Here is a 19,233-nt window from a genome sequence, read left to right as displayed (position 1 = left end):
TTTTGCTGTTTGTTCTTTTGTTATAGAGCCAAAATGATTGGTGAAGTGATTTATCCATACATCTCCGTTTTGGATAAATAACTCTTCGTGTTTATGTTTTTTTAGAGTTTTCCAATTTTCCCAGAAGTGGTTAGATTCTTTGGATTCTTCAATTACATTGAGCTGGTTTCTGACGTGCTGTTCTTTCTTTTTACGTAGTGTATTTCTGTATTGTTTTAGTGATTCACCATAATGAAGTCGTAGGCTCAGGTTTGAAGGGTTTCTATATTTTTGGTTGGATAGGTTTCTCAATTTCTTTCTTAGGTTTTTGCATTCTTCATCAAACACTTTGTCATTGTTGTTAATTTTTTTAGGTGGTCTGCTTGAAATGTTTAGATTTGATGGGGAAGCTGAGAGGTCAAATATACTGTTTAGGTTTTCTGTTGCCAAGTTTACATTTTGTCCAGGAAATTGTCTAGATGGGATTGCATTTTTTGTTGCCTAATAGTTTTTTTGGTAGATTTCAACAATACTTTCCTTCCATCTATAGCATTTCATAATATTATTCAGTTTGTTTGGCTTTGATGCCTCATGATTGAGCATAGCTCTGTTCAAGTAGAATGTGATTTTGCTGTGATCTGATAGGGGTGTCAGTGGACTGACTGAATGCTCTGAGAGACTCTGGGTTGAGGTTAGTGATAAAGTAGTCTACAGTACTACTGCCAAGAGATTAGCTATAGGTGTACCTACCGTAGGAGTCCTCTCGAAGCCTACCATTGACTATGTACATACCCAGCGTCTGACAGAGCTGCTGGAGTAGTGACCTGTTTGTGTTGGTTATGTTGTCGTAGTTATGTCTGGGAGGGCATATGGGAGAGGTAATGCTGTCACCTCCAGGTAGGTGTTTGTCTCCCTGTGTGCTGAGGGTGTCAGGTTCTTGTCCAGTTCTGGCATTTAGATCGCCACAGACTAGTACTTGTCCCTGGGCCTGGAAATTAGCTTCTCCATCTTAGAGGGGGAGATCATCATCGTTAATGTATGGGGATTCTATAGTTGTTGTTTTTTACAATCCCTGTCTTAGGTTAGTTAGGATCACCACTTTATTTTAAGATTGTGAAATATGAGAATAATAATAGAGATAATTATTTATTTCAGTTTTTATTTCTTTCATCACATTCCCAGTGGGTCAGAAGTTTACCTCCACTCAATTAGTATTTGGTAGCATTGCCTTTAAACTGTTTAACTTACGTCAAACAAATCGTGTAGCCTTCCACAAGCTTCCCAAAATAAGTTGGGTAAACAGAGTCAGGTTTGTAGGCCTCCTTGCTCACACATGCTTTTTCAGTTCTGCCCCAAATGTTCTATAGTGTTGAGGTCAGGGCTTTGTGATGGCCACTCCAATACCTTGACTTTGTTGTCCTTAAGCCATTTTGTCACAACTTTGGAAGGAGGCTTGGGGTCATTGTCCATTTGGAAGACCCATTTGTGAACAAGCTTTAACTTCCTGAATGTCTTGAGATGCTGCTTCAATATATCCACATAATTTTGCTTCCTCATGATGCCATCTATTTTGTGAAGTGCACCAGTCCCTCCTGCAGCAAAGCACCCCCACAACATGATTCTGCCACCCAAGTGCTTCACGGTTGGGATGGTGTTCTTCAGCTTGCAAGCATCCCCCTTTTTCCTCCAAACATATCGATGGTCATTATGGCCAAACAGTTCTATTTTTGTTTCATCGGACCAGAGGACATTTCTCCAAAAAATACGACCTTTGTCCCCATGTGCAGTTGCAAACCGTAGTCTGGCTTTTTACGTTTTAGAGCAGTGGCTTCTTCCTTGCTGAGCGGCCTTTCAGGTTATGTCGATATAGGACTCGTTTTACTGTGGATATACTTTTGTACCTGTTTCCTCCAGCATCTTCACAAAGTCCTTTGCTGTTGTTCTGGGATTGATTTGCACTTTTCGCACCAAAGTACGTTCATCCCCAGGAGACAGAATGCGTCTCCTTCCTGAGCGGTATGACGGTTGCGTGGTCCCATTGGGTTTATACTTGCGTACTATTGTTTGTGCAGATGAACGTGGTACCTTCAGGCATTTGGAAATTGCTCCCAAGGATGAACCAGACTTGTGGAGGTCTACTATTTTTTTCTCAGGTCTTGGCTGATTTCTTTTGATTTTCCCATTTTTGTCAAGCAAAGAGGCACTGAGTGTGAAGGTAGGCCTTGAAATACATCCACAGGTACACCTCCAATTGACTCAAATTATGTCAATTAGCCTATCAGAAGCTTCTAAACCCATGACATAATTTTCTGAATTTCCAAGATGTTTAAAGGCACAGTCAACTTAGTGTATGTAAACTTCTGACCCACTGGAATTGTGATACAGTGAATTATAAGGGAAATAATCTGCCTGTAAACAATTGTTGGAAAAATGACTTGTCATGCACAAAGTAGATGTCCTAACCGACTTAGACTATAGTTTAACAAGACATTTGTGGAGTTGTTGAAAAACAAATTTGAATGACTCCAACATAAGTGTATGTAAACTTCCGACTTCAACTGTAGGTAGCACACATGAGGACATTTTCTCTGCTGAGATCATTTCTTCATTCATTTCTGTTTCGACTAATTTAATAGAGCGGGTTAGGTCTGCTTTATACCAAATTAGCATACCCCCTGAGTCTCTTCCCTGTTTCACACCTGGTAGTTTGGTGGATGGGCCTACCAGCTCTTTGTAACTTAGAGGGCAACCAGTGGGTCCGTCTCCTTTATAACATGTTTCTTGTAGGATGACAATGTCTATATTTCCAATTTCTTTAATGAAATCTGGTATCCTGCTCTTTAGGCCAAAGGCAGATGACCTCAGGCCTTGTTTATTCCAGGATGAGATAGTAAAAGCTTTGTGTTCTATAGTGTCTAGTGTTTTTTGTGTGTGTGGTTTATGCCCAGACCATCACAGTAGGTGTGAGCAGAGCATATTGAGCATCTGATATATACCTCTTAGATCGCAGGAGCAGAGCGCGTTGAGCATCTGATACATACCTCTTAGATACAGGATGGGGCTTGGGCAGGTGTAATAGTGGCGGGTTGGGCCTGTTGCTCTGCTCACGGCCTGGGCATATGTCCTGCTGTCATGTTGAGGTCCTTGTCGCAGGGGCGGGGGGCATGGGGTGGGCAGAAGGGGCAGAGGTCTGATATGGGGGGGCTATATAGGGTGTGACCAGGGTTTACTTGGGGTGGTCTTAGCTGGTTGGGGTGTGGCTGGTGATGCTGTGGTCTGGGTGTTGGTCCTCTTGGCATAGGTTCTCTTGGTGCAGGTCCTTTGGGAGGGGGTCTTGCAGGTCTGGGATGGTGTCTTGCTGGTCTGGGCGGGGTGTCCATTGCTCTGTTGCCCCTGTGTGAGGTGCTGGGGCTATGCTTGAGAGTGACGTCCTTCAGCGTCCTGGCAAAAGTTGGGATTAGTGCCTTGTAGAGGTGGACCTGGTCATAAAGGCTGTTCAAGTCCAGGGTGGAGTGGTGGGCCAGGTAGACATTAGGTTTTGAGGCACAGTCTCGCTAAATGCTTGCATTCACCCACTGTATGGTGGCAGGGTGAAAGTATTTTCGTGGTAGCAGGATGGAGATAACCAATTGTTGGGGAAAGTGGAAGATGCTTTTTCAATGTATATTCCAGGATGAGTTTGGGCATGCCTAGAGTTTGGGCACCAGAGTTTAGCCACTTTGTGTTTGGGGAAAGGTTTATCATCTTGAATATATTTGCCAATTGAGTCAATGAGGAGCACAATCTCTGGCTTTTGTGTGTCCTCAGGGGATGTGTGCAGGGTTGTCAGGGGAGCTGACAGGGGGGCTGTAAGGTAGGGGTGGGGTGTGTTAGGTTGGTTTGTCCTGCTCTCTCTGTCTCTCTCTCAATTCAAGGGCTTTATTGGCATGATAAACATATGTTTGCATTGCCAAAGCAAGTGAAATAGATAAACAAAAGTGAAATAAACAAAAATGTACAGTAAACATTACACTCACAGAAGTTCTAAAAGACATTTCAAATGTCATTATGTCTATATACAGTGTTGTAGCGATGTGCAAATAGTTAACCTGTCTAGGATCAGCGTGGCGCTAGCGGCACCCCCCCCCCCCCCCCCCCCCACTGAAAAACCAGTGCCGCGAAATTCAAAAAAAATATTTTTTTAAAATATTTAACTTTCACACATTAAAGTCCAATACAGCTAATGAAAGACACAGATCTTGTGAATCCAGTCAACATTTCCGATTTTTAAAATGTTTTACAGGGAAGACACAATATGTAAAGATGTACATCTATTACCTAAAAACACATTAGCATAATCCACCATCTTTTATTTGTCCACCAACACCAGTAGCCATCACCAATTCGGCTAAACTAAGATATTTATAGCCCCTAACCAACAAAAAAACTCATTAGATGACAGTCTGATAACATATTTATGGTATGGGATAGGTTTTGTTAGAAAAAAGTGCATATTTCAGGTAGATGGCATAGTTTACAATTGCACCCACCATCACAAATGGACTAGAATAATTACAATGAGCAACGTGTTTACCTAACTACTAATCATCAAACATTTCGTAAAAATACACAGCATACACGAATCGAAAGACACAGATCCTGTGAATACAGACAATATTTCAGATTTTCTAAGTGTCTTACAGCGAAAACACAATAAATCGTTATATTAGCTTAGCACATAGCAATTAGCAGCCCAGCATTGATTCTAGCCAAAGTGAGCGATAAAAGTCAACATCGCCAAAAGATATTAATTTTTTCACTAACCTTCTCAGAATTCTTCCGATGACACTCCTGTAACATCACATTACAACATGCATATACAGTTTGATCGAAAATGTTTATATTTAGCCACCAAAATCATGGTTAGACAATGTGAAATGTAGACAAGCTGGTAAAGAAAATGTCCTTGCGCCACTTAGACAGTGATCTACTCTTATACATAAATACTCATAAACGTGACTAAAAAATATAGGGTGGACAGGGATTGATAGACAATTTAATTCTTAATACAATTGCGTTATTACATTTTTTAATTTATCCTTACTTTTCAATACAGTTTGCGCCTAGCGAAGCTACGTCATAAAACATGGCGTTCTAAGCCACTAAAATGTTTCGACAGAAACACGATTTATCATAATAAAAATGTCCTACCTTGAGCTGTTCTTCCATCAGTATCTTGGGCAAAGGATCCTTTCTTGGGAGAAATCGTCTTTTGGTGGAAAGCTGTCCTCTTGCCATGTGGAAATGTCAACTGCGTTCGGGATGAACTGAAAAGCGTGCCCAACTTTTCACATCGTTGCAAAAATAAATGTCCCAAAATCGCACTAAACGGATATAAATTGCTATAAAACGCTTTAAATTAACTACCTTATGATGTTTTTAACTCCTATAACGAGTGAAAAGATGACCGGAGAAATATAACAGGCTAAACTAACGCTTGGAACAGGAGCGGGTCGGTGACCAGCACGCGCGTTACGCACCAAGGAAAGAATGACTAGCTTCAGGGTTTTTTCATTTGTAGGGCCTGTGAACGTGCAATCGACCCCGTTGGAATCGTCATCACGTAAAGGCATCCAGGGGAAGACGTAAGAAGTGTCCGTATAGTCATAGCAACGACAGTGCCCTTTTAACTGCCTTCAGAAGAGTGGCCAACATTTCTCAAATCTGACTCCATGTCAGGGAAATTGCTGTAGAATGGGCTCTGTTCCACTTAGAGACAAAATTTCAACTCCTATAGAAACTATAGACTGTTTTCTATCCAATAATAATAATAATATGCATATTGTACGATCAAGGATTTTGTGGGAAGCCGTTTAAAAAATTTGCCACATTAGCATAAATAGTCTAAACAGCGCCCCCATCCCCAACAGGTTAAAGTACAAAAAGGAATATAAATAAACATAAATATGGGTTGTATTTAAAATGGTGTTCTCTCTCTCTTTCTCTGTGTTTCTCTCTCTCTATGTTTCTCCTTATTTCTCTCTGTCTGTCAATCTATCTTTCTCTCAATTCAATTTAAGGGGCTTTATTGGCATGGGAAACATATGTTAACATTGCCAAAGCAAGTGAAATAGATAATAAACAGAAAATGTACAGTAAACATTACACTCAAAGAGTTTCTCTCTCTCTGTCCCCATTTACCTCTCTACCTCTCCCTTCCGCTTTAGTAGATTAGCCTGTGTAGAGAAATAACATAACTTATCACATGTCTTTAGACTGGCTATACAGTGACAGAGATTCCTGTTAGTGTAAATATTGACTTCCATGATTCACAGTCACACACAGAGGTAGGCTAGTAACCTAATGTCAATAGACCTTGTGGACCCTAGGAAGAGTCGCTGCTGCTTCAGCAGCAACTAAAGGGGATCCAAATAAAATACTAAAAACCACTGGACGAAAGGTACAATTGTGCTGTGTATGTTTGCCAACCATTGTAATACAGTCAAAGGAAAAATAGTTTTTTCAAGGTGTGAGTTGCTAGGAACTGAATCATGGAAAGGACCAGCATCAATATGTTAAAATTGTTGTTGGCATACTGTAGAACAGAGGAGACTAGTTGGTGTGCTGCTAAAAAACATAGAGCATTATATATAACTAAAACGAAAAGTATTTTTACAAAGCTGAACCATAGAGCTCCAGTATAGTATGGTAGACTCTTCCTCATGCACTATTGAGAGAATCTGAAAGGGCAGATGCATGGCTCTACAACTCTCTAAGCAGGTAGTGCTTGGCAACAAGACAGTCCATTGGGATATACTCACACGCTACATCCAACCTTAGCTTGATATAGTAGTGATGAAGCAGGGGTCTCTCTTTGTTGAAAGTAGACATGTATTGATGTACAGCCAGCAGGACACAAAATAAATCTACCATCTGTATTCCAAATCTCCCCAGGAAAATATCAGTTGAAATATACATTGTTTATAAATGTACCTCCATGCTGTACATTCACTTGCTCAGTAATTCTTGGCAAAATCATTGAGACAGTAGCTACCCAGCTAGGACATTTGGCTCCTTGGAAGTTGTGGAAACGGAAGGTTTTGGTTTCACATTGGTTCTGGGTGTAACGGTCCTGACCTGTTTTATGTTGTTTTTGTATGTGTTTATGGTCAGGGCGTGTGTTTTGGGTGGGCAGTCTATGTTTTCTGTTTCTATGTTGGTTTTGTGTTGCCTGGTATGGCTCTTAATTAGAGGCAGGTGGTTTGCGTTTTCCTCTAATTAAGAGTCATATTTAGGTAGGGTGTTCTCACTGTTTGTTTGTGGGTGATTGTCTTCCGTATCTGTGTTATGTTTGCACCATACGGGACTGTTTGGCTGTTCGTTTCGTTTTGATGTAGTCTGTTCCTGTCCGTGAGTTTTACGTTAGTTATGTAGTTCATGTTCAGGTTTTCGTCTACGTCGTTTTTTGTTTTGTAAATTTGTAAGTGTTTGTTTTCGTGTTTGCCATCGTGTCAAAATAAAGAGATGGCTTATTTCCCGAATGCTGCGTATTGGTCTACTGATCCTTCTCTCCTCTCCTCATCCGAGGATGAGGAGAACGACAGCCCTTACACTGGGAACAAAGCCATACGTTTCCTGACCTGTAAAACGGAATGTTTTTCAAACATTCTGATAACGGAAGTGAACATTTAGCCTGATCTGGGAACGTTTACTTTTAGGTGGCAGGGAGGTTTTGAGAACTTTTAATTCTGGTTCTTTTCAAGTTTTCCAGGGAGATTTTCTTAACATTCTGAGAGTGGAAATGATGGAGGTTGGAGTTTTTTTTAAACTTCCTTAAAACGTTCATGTTTAAATGTTTCAAAAACACTGGTAGCTTATTTTGGGTTAACATTTGTTTTACTCCATGCACAGATAAGACACATGGAAATTAATTTTCTTATGCATTAATCATGCAAACTATTTATTTTTATTGTGACACAACAGTGAGATTCGAACCTAAACTCAGCAAAAAAAGAAAAGTCCTTTCACTGTCAACTTCATTTGTTTTCAGAAAACTTAACATGTGTAAATATTTGTATGAACATAACAAGATTCAACAACTGAGACATAATCTGAACAAGTTCCACAGACATGTGACTAACAGAAATTAAATAATGTGTCCCTGAACAAGATCAAAAGTAACAGTCAGTATCTGGTGTGGCCACAGCTGCATTAAGTACTGCAGTGCATCTCCTCCTCACGGACTGCACCAGATTTGCCAGTTCTTGCTGTGAGATGTTACCTCACTCTTCCACCAAGGCACCTGCAAGTTCCCAGACATTTCTGGGGGGAATGGCCCTAGCCCTCACCGTCTGATCCAACAGGTCCCAGATGTGCTCAATGGGATTGAGACCCGGGATCTTCGCTGACCATGGCAGAACACTGACATTCCTGTCTTGCAGGAAATCATGCACAGAACGAGCAGTATGGCTGGTGGCATTGTCATGTTAGGATAAGACTGCAGGAAGGGTACCACATGAGGGAGGATGTCTTCCCTGTAACACACAACGTTGAGATTGCCTTCAATGACAAAACCTCAGTGACACACTGCCCCAGACCATGACAGACCCTCCACCTCCAAATCGATCCCGCTCCAGAGTACAGGCCTCGGTGTAACGCTCATTCCTTTGAAGATAAACGCGAATCCGACCATCACCCCTGGTGAGATAAAACGCAGACTCGTCAGTGAAGAGCACTTTTGCCAGTCCTGTCTGGTCCAGCGACGGTGGGTTTGTGCCCATAGGCGATGTTGTTGCCAGTGATGTCTGGTGAGGACCTGCCTTACAACAGACCTACAAGCCCTCAGTCCAGCCTCTCTCAGCCTATTGCAGACAGTTTGAGCACTGATGGAGGGATTGTGCATTCCTGGTGTAACTCGGGCAGTTGTTGTTGCCATCCTGTACCTGTCCTGCAGGTGTGATGTTTGGATGTACCGATCCTGTGCAGGTGTTGTGACACGTGGTCTGCCACTGCGAGGATGATCAGCTGTCCGTCCTGTCTCCCTGTAGCGCTGTCTTAGGTGTCTCACAGTACGGACATTGCAATTTATTGCCCTGGACACATCTGCAGTCCTCATGCCTCCTTGCATAAGGCACATTCATGCAGATGATCAGGGACCCTGGTCATCTTTATTTTGGTGAGTCAGTAGAAAGGCCTCTTTAGTGTCCTAGGTTTTCATAACTGTAACCTTAATTGCCTACCGTCTGTAAGCTATTAGTGTCTTAACAACCGTTCCACAGGTGCATGTTCATTAATTGTTTATGGTTCATTGAACAAGCATGGGAAACACTGTTTAAACCCTTTACAATGAAGATCTGTGAAGGTATTTGGATTTTTTTATCTTCTGTTCTCTATCCATGGAATTAATCTACTGCACCCCGGGATGGAGCTAGCATCCCATGTTTTTTTTATGTATACAAAGCTGATTCAAACGGACCCCATTTTAAAAGGAAATAAGTTTTCTTGTGTTTTTTATGCAAAGTTTTCTTAAAGTTCTCAGAACAATGAGAACATGACTTTAAATAGACCCATGAAGAAACATGTAGAAAACGTTATGCTGAAGTACTGAAATTCCCACAGAATAACGTTTTTTCTTAAAGTTCTCTGAAGTATTTGAGAACATTCCCAATGTCAAACCAGTTGGAGAAGTTTCCTAGAACATTACCAAAATTGAAAACATGTAACCATGTTCAAACTTTTCGGAAAAATTCTGTTAAATTAGGGATGCACGATATATCAGTGAACATATCGGATTCATCAGATATTAGCTAAAAATGCCAACATCGGTATCTGCCCAATGTCTAGTTTAACGCCGATGTTAAAAACTGATATCAAAACTGCCGTGCATACCTATTTAATGACGCCAAGTAAAATTTTGCGCAACATGTGCAACACAGCATCGCTAACCTCTCCTGTGTGGATCAAGCAGTCAACAAGTCGAGCAGTCATTTGAAAGAGTAAGAAAAGTTCAGCGAGAAAACTCAAAGGCGAAATCCATTAAAGCCAAGATAATGGAATTCATTGCCCTTGACAATCAACCGTTCTCTGTCGTGGGTGATGTTGGCTTTCGCCGACTGGTCGAGCACTGGTACACACCACCAAGTGCGCTATTTTTAACATGTTGAACGACCGGAGTTACACATTAATAGCGTCACTGCTATTAGCTTCAGGACATACAGTTGAAGTCGGAAGTTTACATACACTTAGGTTGGAGTCATAAACTCGTTTTTCAACCACTCCACAAATTTCTTGTTAACAAACTATAGTTTTGGCATGTCAGTTAGGACATCTACCTTGTGCATGACACAAGTAATTTTCCCGACAATTAATTGCAGACAGATTATTTTACTTATAATTCACTGTATCACAATTCCAGTGGGTCAGAAGTTTACATGCACTAAGTTGACTGTGCCTTTAAACAGCTTGGAAAATTTCAGAAAATTATGTCATGGCTTTAGAAGCTTCCGATAGGCTAATTGACATAATGAGTCAATTGAAGGTGTACCTGTGGATGTATTTCAAGGCCTACCTTCAAACTCAGTGCCTCTGCTTGACATGGGAAAATCAAAAGAAATCAGCCAAGACCTGAGAAAAAAATAGTAGACCTCCACAAGTCTGGTTCATCCTTGGGAGCAATTTCCAAATGCCTGAAGGTACCACGTTCATCTGCACAAACAATAGTATGCAAGTATAAACACCATGGGACCACGCAGCCGTCATACTGCTCAGGAAGGAGACGCGGTCTGTCTCCTAGAGATGAACGTACTTTGGTGCGAAAAGTGCAAATCAATCCCAGAACAACAGCAAAAGGACCTTGTGAAGATGCAGGAGGAAACAGGTACAAAAATATCTATATCCGCAGTAAAACGAGTCCTATATCGACATAACCTGAAAGGCCACTCCGCAAGGAAGAAGCCACTGCTCCAAAACAGCCATAAAAAAGCCACACTACGGTTTGCAACTGCACATGGGGACAAAGATCGTACATTTTGGAGAAATGCCCTCTGGTCTGATGAAACAAAAATAGAACTGTTTGGCCCTAATGACCATTGTTAAGTTTGGAGGGAAAAGGGGGAGGCTTGCAAGCTGAAGAACACCATTCCAACCGTGAAGCACTTGGGTGGCAGCATCATGTTGTGGGGGTGCTTTGCTGCAGGAGGGACTGGTGCACTTCACAAAATAGATGGCTTCATGAGGCAGGAGAATTATGCGGATATATTGAAGCAACATCTCAAGACATCAGTCAGGAAGTTAAATCTTGGTCACAAATGGGTCTTCCAAATGGAAAATGACCCCAAGCATACTTCCAAAGTTGTGGCAAAATGGCTTAAGGACAACAAAGTCAAGGTATTGGAGCGGCCATCACAAAACCCTGACCTCAAGCCTATAGAAAATTTGTGGGCAGAACTGAAAAAGCATGTGCGAGCAAGGAGGCCTACAAACCTAACTCAGTTACACCAGCTCTGTCAGGAGGATTGGGTGAATTTTGGCCCATCTTACTGTGGGAAGCTTGTGGAAGGCTACCCTAAACGTTTGACCCAAGTTGAACAATTTAAATGCAATGTTACCAAATACTAATTGAGTGTATGTAAACTTCTGACCCACTGGGAATGTGATGAAAGAAATACAAGCTAAAATAAATCATTCTCTCTACTATTATTCTGACATTTCACATTCTTAAAATAAAGTGGTGATCCTAACTGACCTAAAACAGGGAATTTTTACTAGGATTAAATGTTAGGAATTATGAAAAACTGAGTTTAAATGTATTTGGCTAAGGTGTATGTAAACTTCTGACTTCAACTGTACATACTATGGAATGCCGTTTGGGTCTTTGCGTGTCCAAAAAGATACAGTAGCACTGTCAAAGGTGTACAAAAAAGACTGCAAACAACTAACACCGGCCACGAAAGACGTGTTAACAATACCGCGTTGGTAATAAAGCATCATTGCTAAATTGTAATTACTTTGCCACTATTGGCCTTATTTCATTTGCACTCGCTGTATACACATTTTTCTATTGTGTTATTGTCTGTATGTTTGTTTATCCCATGTGTAACTGTTGTTTTTGTCGCACTGCTTTGCTTTATCTTGGCCAGGTCACAGTTGTTAATGAGAACTTGTTCTCAACTGGCCTACCTGGTGAAATAAATTTAAAAAATGTTTGACCGCAACTTCTGGGGTAGCTAGCTTTAGTTTGGTACCTAGCTAGCACCAATACAACCAGCCTGAAAACAATGACCAGTAGAAACTGCAGTCATTTTCATTATTCTTAGCAATGATTTAGGAATCCTTGTAAGTATTAGCTAGGTTGCCACTTGTTGTTCGCCTATTGAAATTGAACTTCAGTTAATGAAAATAAATAGCTCGTCAGCTACTTAACCCTGTTGCCCAAAGCTAACGTTATAAGCAGCTAGCTTCATCTGGCTAGTGAGGCTCAACCGGACCGGGTTATGTGTTCTGAAGCTAGCCACAATAAGGATTAGGCACAATAGTGGAATTTGCGGTTTTCCTTCAAAATAAAAGTGTCATTGACTGTGATGCAAATGAATACAAATAGAAGAATGTGATTATTTTATTATGAAGGCTAACCGCTAAGTCCACTATTTTGGCAAATCCTTATTGTGGCTGGCTTCACAGATGGATCCGACCACAATTAATTAAATAAGAACTGTCTTATAAATTAGGGTTATTTTAGATGATGAAACCTAGATATATATAGTTCGCTTGCTAACTATAGCTACTGAAACAGATCATGTAGTTTTGATATGTTTTTGGGGAAGAACATTGTTTGCATCCATGAGCTAGCTAGCTTTTTTTATGACCAGCACTGTAGGTGAGCGAGACAACTTTACCAGCATCATAGCATACATATTGATGAATTGTTGTGACATGAAATACGAGTGATAGTGTAATCAATGTGTAATAACTACGTAAAAAATGTATGAACGCGTTAAATTATTATGTGACGTGCAGTCATATTCAAATCAAATTTTATTTGTCACATACACATGGTTAGCAGATGTTACTGCGAGTGTAGCGAAATGCTTGTGCTTCTAGTTCCGACAATGCAGTAATATCCAAAGAGTAATCTAACCTAACAATTTCACAACAATTACCTTATACACACAAGTGTAAAGGAATGAATAAGAATATGTACATTAAAAAATATATGAATGAGTGATGGTATAGAACGGCATAGGCAAGATGCATTAGATGGTATAGAGTACAGTATATACATATGAGATGAGTAATGTAGGGTATGTAAACATTATATGAAGTGGCATTGTTTAAAGCGGCTAGTGATACATTACATCAAGATGGCAAGATGCAGTAGATGGTATAGAGTACAGTATATACATATGAGATGAGTAATGTAGGGTATGTAAACATTATATGAAGTGGTATTGTTTAAAGTGCCTAGTGATACATTTATTACATACATTTTTCCAGTGGCTGGAGTTGAGTCAGTATGTTGGCAGCATCCACTCAATGTTAGTGATGGCTGTTTAACAGTCAGGTGGCCTTGAGATAGAAGCTGTTTTTCAGTCTCTCGGTCCCCGCTTTGATGCACCTGTACTGACCTCGCCTTCTGGATGATAGCGGTGTGAACAGGCAGTGGCTCGGGTGGTTGTTGTCCTTGATGATCTTTTTGGCCTTCCTGTGACATCGGGTGGTGTAGGTGTCCTGGAGGGCAGGTAGTTTGCCATCGGTGATGCGTTGTGCAGACCTCACTACCCTCTGGAGAGCCTTACGGTTATGGGCGGAGCAGTTGCCGTACCAGGCGGTGATACAGCCCGACAGGATGCTCTCGATTGTGCATCTGTAAAAGTTTGTGAGTGTTTTTGGTGACAAGCCGAATTTCTTCAGCCTCCTGAGGTTGAAGAGGCGCTGCTGCGCCTTCTTCACCACGCTGTCTGTGTGGGTGGACCATTTCAGTTTGTCAGTGATGTGTACGCCGAGGAACTTTTCCACTGCGGCCCGTCGATGTGGATAGGGGGTGCTCCCTCTGCTGTTTCCTGAAGTCCATGATCATCTCCTTTGTTTTGTTGACATTGAGTGTGAGGTTATTTTCCTGACACCACACTCCGAGGGCCCTCACCTCCTCCCTGTAGGCCATCTCGTCGTTGTTGGTAATCAAGCTCACCACTGTAGTGACGTCTGCAAACTTGATGATTGAGTTGGAGGCGTGCATGGCCACGCAGTCGTGGGTGAACAGGGAGTACAGGAGAGGGCTGAGAACGCACCCTTGTGTGGCCCCAGTGTTGAGGATCAGCGGGGTGGAGATGTTGTTACCTACCCTCACCACCTGGGGGCGGCCCGTCAGGAAGTCCAGGACCAAGTTGCACAGGGCGGGGTCGAGACCCAGGGTCTCGAGCTTGATGACGAGTTTGGAGGGTACTATGGTGTTAAATGCTGAGCTGTAGTCGATGAACAGCATTCTCATATAGGTATTCCTCTTGTCCAGATGGGTTAGGGCAGTGTACAGTGTGATTGCGTCGTCTGTGGTCCTATTGGGGCGGTAAGCAAATTGGTGTGGGTCTAGGGTGTCAGGTAGGGTGGAGGTGATATGGTCCTTGACTAGTCTATCAAAGCACTTCATGATGACGGAAGTGAGTGCTACAGGGCGGTAGTCATTTAGCTCAGTTACCTGAGCTTTCTTGGGAACAGGAACAATGGTGGCCCTCTTGAAGCATATGGGGACAGCAGAATGGGATAAGGATTGATTGAATATGTCCGTAAACACACCAGCCAGCTGGTCTGCGCATGCTCTGAGGACGCGGCTGGGGATGCCGTCATGGCCTGCAGCCTTGCGAGGGTTGACACGTTTAAATGTTTTACTCACCTCGGCTGCAGTAAAGGAAAGCCCGCAGGTTTTGGTAGCGGGCCGTGTCAGTGGCACTGTGTTGTCCTCAAAGCGAGCAAAGAAGTTGTTTAGTTTGTCTGGGAGCAAGTCATCCTGTTCTGCGACGGGGCTGGTTTTCCTTTTATAGTCCGTGATTGACTGTAGACCCTGCCACATACCTCTCGTGTCTGAGCCCTTGAATTGCGAATCTACTTTGTCTCTATACTGACGCTTAGCTTGTTTGATTGCCTTGCGGAGGGAATAGCTACACTGTTTGTATTCGGTCATGTTTCCGGTCACCTTGCCCTGATTTAAAAGCAGTGGTTCGCGCTTTCAGTTTTGCACGTATAGACGCTGTGGGTACGACATCGCCGATGCACTTGCTAATAAACCCGCTCACCAAATCAGTGTATTCATCAATGTTGTTCGCCGCAATGCGGAACATATCCCAGTCCACGTGATCGAAGCAATCTAGAAGCGTGGAATCCGATTGGTCGGACCAGCGTTGAACAGACCTGAGCGTGGGAGCTTTCTGTTTTAGTTTCTGTCTATAGGCTGGAAGCAACAAAATGGAGTCGTGGTCAGCTTTTCCGAAAGGAGGGCGGGGGGTGCTGTGGCGTCGCTGAAGTTAGAATAACAACGGTCTAGGGTTTTGCCAGCCCTGGTTGCGCAATCAATATGCTGATAGAAATTAGGGAGCCTTGTTTTCAGATTAGCCTTGTTAAAATCCCCAGCTACAATAAATGCAACCTCAGGATATGTGGTTTCCAGTTTACATAGTCAAATGAAGTTCGTTCAGGGCCATCGATGTGTCTGCTTGGGGGGAATATATACGGATGTGATTATAATCGAAGAGAATTCCCTTGGTAGATAATGCGGTCGACATTTGATTGTGAGGAATTCTAAGTCAGGTGAGCAGAAAGACTTGAGTTCCTGTATGTTGTTATGATCACACCACGTCTCGTTAACCATAAGGCATACACCCCCGCCCTTCTTCTTACCAAAAATATGCTTCTTTCTGTCTGCGCGATGCGTGAAGGAACCAGCTGGCTGTACCGACTCAGATAACGTGTCTCGAGTGAGCCATGTTTCTGTGAAACAAAGAAAGTTACAGTCTCTGATGTCTCTCTGGAAGGCTACCCTTGCACGGATTTCGTCTACCATGTTGTCAAGGGACTGGACATTGGCGAGTAGTATGCTTGGGAGCGGTGCGTGATATGCACGTATTCGGAGCCTGACCAGAAGACCGCTCCGTCTGCCCCTTCTACGGCGTCGTTGTTTTGGGTCGCCGGCTGAGATCCGATCCATTGTCCTGGGTGGTGGGCAAAACAGAGGATCCGCTTCGGGAAAGTCGTATTCCTGGTCGTGATGTTGGTGAGTTGACGTTGCTCTTATATCCTATAGTTCCTCCCAACTGTATGTAATAAAACCTAAGATTACCTGGGGTAACAATGTAAGAAATAACACACAAAAAAAACTAAATACTGCATAGTTTCCTAGGAGCTCGAAGCGAGGCGGCCATCTCTGTCGGCGCTGATTGGTCAACAAGCTTATTTGGTATGTCAAAGTGTTATTTGACACATATCTTTTTTGACACGCAAAGACCCAAACGCTTTCCATAGAAATCCTGGCTGAGAATGAAACGACTGAAGAAATGAACAAGGACACAGCACAGCAAGTATGTGAAAGAGTTTTTGATTATGTTTTACTAGTAATGGGGACATACGTAAATGCCAACAAAACATTTTTGGGGTCTGTGTGTGTGTGTAACCTTTTATTTAACTAGGCAAGTCAGCTGAGAACAAATTCTTATTTACAATGACGGCCAAACCCGGACGAAGCTGGGACAATTGTGCACCGCCCCATGGGACTCCCAATCACGGCCGGATGTGATAGAGCCTGGATTCGAACCAGGGACTTTAGTGACGCCTCTTGCACTGAGATACAGTGCCTTAGGCCGCTGCATCCATGTGTGTGTGTGCGCGTGTGTGTGTAACGGGGTGAGTGACTGGTTGCCGGGAAGTCAGGCGCAGGAGAGCAGAGATGGGTGATAACAGGAGAACTTTAATATACACCCTGGACCAAAGGCACAGACGAGGCAGCACAAAGCACAACCATGGTAACATGAACCGGATTAAACAAAACAAACAAACCTAGGTTTGAAACAAACCTAGCGCAGCCAGCCTGTAGCGTAACACCCTACACAAAGAACAATTCCACACACATGGGGGAAACAGAGGGAAATATACATTTAGTCTGATGAGGGAATGTGAACCAGGTGTGCAGGAAAACAAGACAAAACAAATGGAAAATGAAAGGTGGAGCGACGATGGCTAGAAGACCGGTGACGTCGACTGCCGAACACCGCCCGAACAAGGAGAGGGACCGACTTCGGCGGAAGTCGTGACAGTGTGTGTGTTAACTACTTAACTGTACTAGAATGCTTAAAAGGCCGCAAAAAAATGTAAATATCATTTTTTTGGGCAAGGAAAATATCAGATATCTGTATCGGCCAAAAATGTCATATCGGTGCATTGCTACTGTTAATGATTTTCTTGGTATTTCATTACATTTTTGGGGGTCAAGTTCCTTAAATGTAAATGTACTGAGAATACCACAAAGCCAAGCAATTATCCTGCACCATTCCTAGAAAGTTGTGGGAAGGTTGTATCCAAAATAACCATTGGACAAACACACTCTCACCAAGCTCTAAGAAACATGTGGTTCTCAGAACGTTATGTGCCAGCTGCGTAGGTTTCCATCCAATTGGGCAGATTTTCATGCAATATTCAAAAATGTGCATAAAAACAATATGCACATTTTCCCAGCAGAGATATGTTGACATCAAATTGACTTGTTGTGGATAAAAGCCTGTGCGTGATGACGAAGCGCACATAACGATTCCCATATAGCGAATAAAATATGGGTTTCCAATGTTTTTTCAACTCTACTGATGGTTTTGTCACAAAGAAAATTGCGTTATATAGCGAATGTACTCACTATGGTCTTGGCATATGCGCTATAACCAACAGCTCGCATTGTGCGTGTCTAGCCTACATGATGAGTTATTATGGACAAATTTGCATACCGCTCCAAGAGATCCACAGATGATGCAATCTATTGCACTCCACACTGCCCTTTCCCAAATGAACAAAAGGAACACCTATGTGAGAATGCTGTTCATTGGCTACAGCTCAGCGTTAAACACCATTGTGCCCTCCAAACTCATCACTAAGCTAAGGACCATGGGACTAAACACCTCCCTCTGCAACTGGATCCTGGACTTCTTTACGGGCTGCCCCCAGGTGGTGAAAGAAGGCAACAACACATCTGCCACGCTGACCCTCAACACGGGGCCCCTCGGGTGTGCGTGCTTAGTCCCCTCCTGTACTCCCTGTTCACCCACCACTGTGTGACCGCGCACGACTCTAACACTATCATTAAGTTTGCAGATGACACAACGGTGGTAGGCCTGATTACAGACAATGAGGCAGCCTACAGGGAGGACGTCGGAGACCTGGCAGTGTGGTGCCAGTGTAACGGATGTGAAATGGCTAGCTAGTTAGCGGCTACGCGCTAGTAGCGTTTCAATCAGTTACGTCACTTGCTCTGAAACCTATTAGTAGTGTTGCCCCTTGCTCTGCAAGGGCCGCGGCTTTTGTGGAGCGATGGGTAACGACGCTTCGTGGGCGACCGTTGTTGTGTGCAGAGGGTCCCTGGTTCGCGCCCGTGTCGGGGCGAGGGGACGGTTTAAAGTTATACTGTTACATTGATGCTGTTGACCCGGATCACTGGTTGCTGCGGAAAAGGAGGAGGTTGAAAGGGGGGTGAGTGTAACGGATGTGAAATGGCTAGCTAGTTAGCGGGTACGCGCTAGCAGGGTTTCAATCAGTTACGTCACTTGCTCTGAAACCTAATAGTAGTGTTGCCCCTTGCTCTGCAAGGGCCGCGGCTTTTGTGGAGCGATGGGTAACGACGCTTCGTGGGCGACCGTTGTTGTGTGCAGAGGGTCCCTGGTTCGCACCCATGTCGGGGCGAGGGGACGGTTTAAAGTTATACTGTTACATTGATGCTGTTGACCCGGATCACTGGTTGCTGCGGAAAAGGAGGAGGTTGAAAGGGGGTTGAGTGTAACGGATGTGAAATGGCTAGCTAGTTAGCGGGTACGCGCTAGTAGCGTTTCAATCAGTTACGTCACTTGCTCTGAAACCTATTAGTAGTGTTGCCCCTTGCTCTGCAAGGGCCGTGGCTTTTGTGGAGCGATGGGTAACGACGCTTCGTGGGAGTCAGTTGTTGATGTGTGCAGAGGGTCCCTGTTTCGCGCCCGTGTCGGGGCGACGGGCCAAAGTTATACTGTTACACCAGGACAACCTCTCCCTCAATGTTAGCAA

Source organism: Salvelinus fontinalis, chromosome 1 (genome assembly GCF_029448725.1).
Source record: "Salvelinus fontinalis isolate EN_2023a chromosome 1, ASM2944872v1, whole genome shotgun sequence".
Classification (NCBI taxonomy): Eukaryota; Metazoa; Chordata; class Actinopteri; order Salmoniformes; family Salmonidae; genus Salvelinus; species Salvelinus fontinalis.
This window is presented reverse-complemented; position numbering follows the sequence as displayed.